This window comes from Solanum lycopersicum, chromosome 1 (genome assembly GCF_036512215.1).
Source record: "Solanum lycopersicum chromosome 1, SLM_r2.1".
In the NCBI taxonomy this organism is placed as follows: Eukaryota; Viridiplantae; Streptophyta; class Magnoliopsida; order Solanales; family Solanaceae; genus Solanum; species Solanum lycopersicum.
Genome location: NC_090800.1, coordinates 15095664 through 15101961, shown reverse-complemented (window position 1 = coordinate 15101961; position 6298 = coordinate 15095664). Strand labels below are relative to the sequence as shown.

Below are 6298 nucleotides of genomic sequence, written 5' to 3'. Positions count from 1 at the left end.
GTCAAGCCTTGTCGATTTTTGATTTTAATTGTTTGAATCAATGTCACATGAATTCATACTTGCAGTTAAGATGAAACAATGTGGTTGTGTGGTTGATCTACTACAGGAAACTTACGACTTCATAAAGAATCCAAAGTTGTTTCTCCAACTTTTCAACTATATTGTATTCAAGTTATCATATACTGATCAATATCGAGGAATACTTTTTATATTTCAAAGTACGCTAAAAATCAAAATTACTTATTATATTTCATATTACAGTTTAATATAAAATTCTATGGTTTTCCTTGCAATTGAATAAGCTAAATTTGTTGAAACATATCAAATGTAACAAACACAAACAATATAAAAAACATCTCAAACTATGAAAAAGTAAAAAAATTTATTCACATCCCAGTAATGCAGTAGACTTGAATCCTGCAATTTTCAAAAATAAAGAAATAAAGTTATAAGTCATTAAATATGAAGGGGTAGAATATTTATGGATATATTAAATGTAATCTTCTGAAGGATAGAGATTAAGTTGAATAGTCGGAGGTTTCATACTAATGTCTTTTCTTGTTCCTTTTCATTCTCATAAGAATTTCGTGTTTCAATTTTACGTCCATCCTCGAAAGCCATGCAAGATAATGAGTTGACAACATTATGTATATTATGGACAACCCAATAACAAGTCCACAACCGTAACCCATGAGTACCGCCTGCCAACTGATCATTGATAAACCTCCTCCTTCTTCTTCATCTAGCTCAACTAGATTCGTCGTTTGTGCTAGCCATCATCACCACCACAATCCTTTGAGAGTGGACTTCCACGTAACCCATAATTTCCTTGGTATGAACTATTCTCAATAGTATCAAATTGTTTTCCTTTTGGGATGCATCCAACAAGATGATTGTGAGAGAGATTTAAGACTTCAAGTGATTTGAGGGATGCAAGTTGTTGTGGAATTTCTCCACTGATTTTGCTGGATGAGAGATCCAATGATTCAAGTACAGTTAAATAGCGCAGTGATGCTAGTATGTGACCTTCCAAGCGATTATGAGATAGGTTCAAAGTACGAATTCCGATGAGATCTCCAATAATGCTTGGGATATGAACTTCAAATCTATTTCTTGAGAGATTGATAACGATTTTCTATAGTCAAAACTCGAGAAAGTTCAAGCTCCCGTCCCTTTGTTGTCACTATCAAGGAAAGTGTGTAATATGTACCTCCCACATACTTTGGAGTTCCATTGTTATTAACAATTATTTTCATGGCTTCGAAATTCTCGAAAAGGCTCACTGGTAAATGTCCACTAAATCCATTGAATGAGAGATCTATGACTCAAATTTGAGGAAAGAAGTTGTCAGTCCTTATAGGGCCATAAAACTTATTTGATCTCAATTTTAAAACCTTCAAATCATGTAGGTCTCCTAACCATTTAGGAAATGTGTCATTCAACTCATTGTTACCTAAATCAACAACTTCCAAATATGTGCAATTGATCAAAGATTGCAGGACTTTCCCATCTAGCTCATTCCTGTCAAATTTAATGACTATAAGTAGGTTTCCTATTCTAAAATTAGAATTAATTGTCGCGCTAAGACTTGTTGCTTGAATCAAAAACTCTAAGTCCACTCATCTCACCCAAACTTAGTGGGATTTTTCCCTCCAAATTATTGTTGCCCAAATCTATGACAATCAGTATTGTCAGATTGCAGATGGTTGAAGCAATATGTACATTGAGATTATTGTGCAAAAGGACAAGAGAACTTAAATCACACTGGTTTAGGAGTTACTTTGGAATAGGACCTTGAAGATAATTTTGTTTTAGAGACACTCGATCCAATGTTTTAGACTTGAACTCTTGAATGTTTCCACTGAAATGGTTATCACGCAAGTCTAAGTCAACTAGTGAAGGGAGGGAGAATATCCATGATGGTATAGTCCCATTCAAATGGTTTGATGACAAGAAGAGTGAATGTAGGTTTTGCATACCACTTACATTAGAAGTAATTGAACATGTTAGGGAATTGAATGAAAAATCTAGGTCAACATGTTGCGTCCATCTGTTAAAGGATAAGAACTCAAGTTGGCCATTAAAGTTGTTATTTCTAAGTGATAACCAACTAGATTTCCAAATCTAAAGAAATCAGAAATTGGTCATTCAACATGGTTATAAGCAAGGTCCAAATCCTCTATGTTGGTGAGATTCCATAGAGGTTTAGGAATAGAACCTGAGATATTACAAGAAACTATTCTCAATGTACACAGTGAAGTTAGATGACTAAATGATTTTGGTATCCTGCTAGTAGCATTCACACTATAGGCATATAACACCATGAGTGATGCACTACTATTCCATTTGGTTGTGGGAAACCTAACAGTGAGCTGTAGATTGTATGACAAATCAAGAGTTTCTAAGTTGGAAAGGTGGAAAACTCCTTCGAGCAATATCCCGTATATCCGCATGTCTGAAAGTTCTAATTTCTTTTCAAAATGAGATGAGAAATTCAGAGGAATGGTGGAAGAGATATTCATGAGCTAAGGTTGAGATCTATTAGTTGGGTCAAGTTCTCAAAGAGTAGTTCAAAATTGTGAGGTCTGAATCTAAGATCATTTGAAAAACTCCAGACACGAAGAACTTGTAATTTAGAAAGACGAGAGATTTCTTCTGGGATTAGACCTGCAAATCTTGAATTCGACAAATCAAAATGCGTCAAACTAGAAAGCTCACCAAATTAGGTGAAATGAGCGACCTAGAAAAATCATAATAAGACAAATCAAGCCTTTTGAGATTGGAGAGTTGAAAGAGGCTGCTATTGAAATGAAACTTGCCTTGAAGTCGGTTGCAATTGAGGTTTATCTCAATCTCTTGTCCTGTTGTGTAGTCACAATAAACTCCATCCCAAGAGAAACAATCAGCGCTCTTCTTCGACGAAAGAGTTTCTGGATATGAGTGAATCAGTGTGCCTGTTATGTCGAAACAATAAGCATAATGACTTATTGTAAACATGTGCTTGAATTGTAGAAGAGCAAAAGCTTGATGTTTGGGACACAAATGATGCAAGGATGAGGAGAAAGAAACGACAAAGGAAGGGAAATAGCATAAAAAATACAAGGTTTACGTAGCCCATTGTTGGACTAAAATGTTCAAAAAAACAAATCAATAACACTTTGTATTGTTCCTCTATTCAATAACTTTGATAAGATATATATAACACAAATTAAGCAAAAAAGACTTAGTGAGGTCAGTTGTATATGCAGAGTCTTTTGTGTTGTTCCAATGAAAAAGAAAATTCTATAAGAGTATTAGTTGGTACATAGACCCTGACCAAAACATTTTCAATTTATTTTGATTGGTTTGGTCATATATATGCACAACAGTTACTTTTTCTTTGGCTCATATACCCTTTTCATCTAATGTATATATGATCCTTCTAGCAAATAACAATATCATGCTCAGTTAAGGTTACCATAACTAATTAGCTTTAAATGATGTAATGGTATAATATCCACAAAACGTGTGAAAACGTGCGGATATTTTGTGCACCAAACTCTCAAAATAAAAGCTGTTTTGATCACTTATATTATGTCATTCATTAAGAAAGAACAAATACTCTATGGAACCTGATATTTCCAAAAAAATAAACAAATTAAGTAAAAAGTGTTTGAGGTAAGGGAAAATACCCAAGTACCCCCTCAACCTATGCCCGAAATCCCAGAGACACACTTATACTATACTAATGTCCTATTACCCCCCTGAACTTATTTTATAAGTAATTTTCTACCCCTTTTTTGCCTACGTGGCACTAGTTTGAAAAAAAAAGTCAACCATCATTGGGCCCACAAGATAGTGCCACGTAGACCGAAAAGGTGTAAAAAATTATTAATAAAATAAGTTCAGGGGGGGGGGTAATAGGACCTTAGTATAGTATAAGTGTGTCTCTGGGATTTCGGGCATAGGTTGAGGGGGTACTTGGGCATTATCCCTTGAGGTAATAAACACTTGTAATTAAACTAATGAGAAAAATCTTAAGTTAATGCACATGTCATTGCACAAAAATCTAAATGTAATAATACAATTTTTTTTGTCACTTGTACTAATACAAGTTTATTTTGATTCCTTATCAGTGGAATCATCACAATCTTAAATTTCTGCAATTAATCATAACCCAGCTTCTGACCTTGAGAATATTATCTTCTGAACCGATTATTAGGCAATGCAAATTTATGCACCTTGAGAATACTAGGTTATTTTTTTTGATGCGGTGATGAGTACACACATTAGAGTCCCACTATTTTAAATTTGTATCATGCACTATATAGGTCCCCATCGGTTTGTGGGGGGGGGGGGGAGGTGGAAGCGCTCTCTATAAGTTGGAGAATCTAAGTTAAAAGTTGGATTGCGAAAATATCCTTTATCCATTAATTTATTTTCTTAAAATCATATTAAAAAAATACTTTTTCATTTAAGATCAACTCTATAACTGCACCACATCATTTTCTTAACTTACATCAATAATATTCATTAATCTTGTTGGTTTAACTCACACATTTTAATAATGTTTTAAGAAAGTAAAAGTGAACTATCAAACAAACCCTGAAGCAGGACAAAGTAGACTTTGAGCCTTTCTCTTTTATTGAACCTCAGTTTCCAGCTTTTGGACCAAATTTTAATTTGGTGTACACTACTCTAGTCAAGTCAACCCTCTATATATGAAAATAAACATAATGACAACTATGGACACATTATTGATCGAATCTTTTTATGGATTTTTTCAACTAACTACACCAGGGCAAATTTTTGTATGAAAGTGGGATTGATATGACATTTAAACACTAGGCTTATTTATTTAGATATTATTTTTGCTCTCTTTCTTTCCTTAGGGAAAGATAGCCAAAAATTTAATTCTATGGGAGTTTGATTTTTTTAAAAATCTCTATTATCTCCCTAAATTTTACTTGTTTGTTGATAGTTAAGTTCGTTTGACTCCTATTTTTTCTTATAGAAATATCAATAAATAGAAATTAAGTACAATATATTTAAATTCAAAAGGGTAATTGCTTGTTGAAAAAGTAATTTTTCTCATTTATTCAGATAAAATTGGGTCGCGAGAATTGCAACGAATGGGCCAAACTTATTTTGGTCAATGACATGTATTTATTTATGAATCAAGTTTTTTATAATTTGAATCAAATTAACACAAAACAAAATGAATTCAGAATTTTTATTATTTGTTAAAAATTTATCAAGGGCTCCATTTTGGATTTATTTAATTCTTCAAATTTCTCCTTTTTTTAAAAACGAGAACATATTTAAATTGAATAACTTTAATTGTAACTAAAACAAGAATATATATATATATATATATATATATATATATATATATATATATATATATATATATTACCAATAAAATAATAATTCACATTAATCGTTGAATCAAAAAAAGTAAAAAAAATATGTGAGAAGGATCAAATATATAATAAAATTAAAAACCTAATTTAGGATTAATTTTTTCACTTCCCTTAAAGATAAAAGTATAGATAAGTTAGTTGTTTAACAATATGAGTATATATGAGTCACTTTTATAATGAGTGGTATATAAGATCTAAATAATAAATTTGAGGGGTGTATCAGGTCTTTTTTTTCCTTTAATCAATATAATTTTTTAGAAAAAAAGAAGAGAATAGTCTATAAGAGTAGATAGTGATATATGGGCCTTGACAAAATAACTAAGTTGAAAATTCAAAAAGCTAGTTTAGTTAGGATAATAGTGTTATTGGTGCAAAGACCTTGACTAAAAGTTAAATAATAAATTCAGTCAAAAATCTGATCAAATTTTGATGGAATTGATTTAAGTCTAGACATGCAAATACGGTGAACCATCAACATATGTAATTTTGAAGAGGTATATTGTGAACCATAAATTAAGCAAAGAAAAGTCTATTATTGTTACTTTGGAGCAATCAATTATTAGGAGCCCACCTAATCACTTTCACTCAAATTTTGAATTGTCAACTTTGTATTCTCAAGTCAGTGCACGAGTCATTTCACAAGAATTCAAATGATTGCAGAAAATATCAAAAGTTTCAAATCACTAACATTATTTTTGTATCAATAAAATTACTTCATCGTCACAATCAATGTGAGACACCGGTTATTCCCACAATATTTATTTTCTGTCTCAAGATCGTTACTAATAACTAAACCAACAGTCTCTGCGTCACGTTTAGGCATCTGACTTCAAAATGATTCTACTTTTGTAATATAAAACAAAAATCTCACTTGATTCATTAACAAATTAAGTATG

The 6298-nt window shown here is 31.9% G+C and overlaps 1 pseudogene; it reads right to left on the bottom strand.

Moving 5' to 3' along the window:
- Positions 1-504: 504 nt before the first annotated feature.
- On the bottom strand, positions 505-3298 carry LOC101265465 (receptor-like protein Cf-9; annotated as a pseudogene).
- Between the last annotated feature and the right edge of the window lie 3000 nt (positions 3299-6298).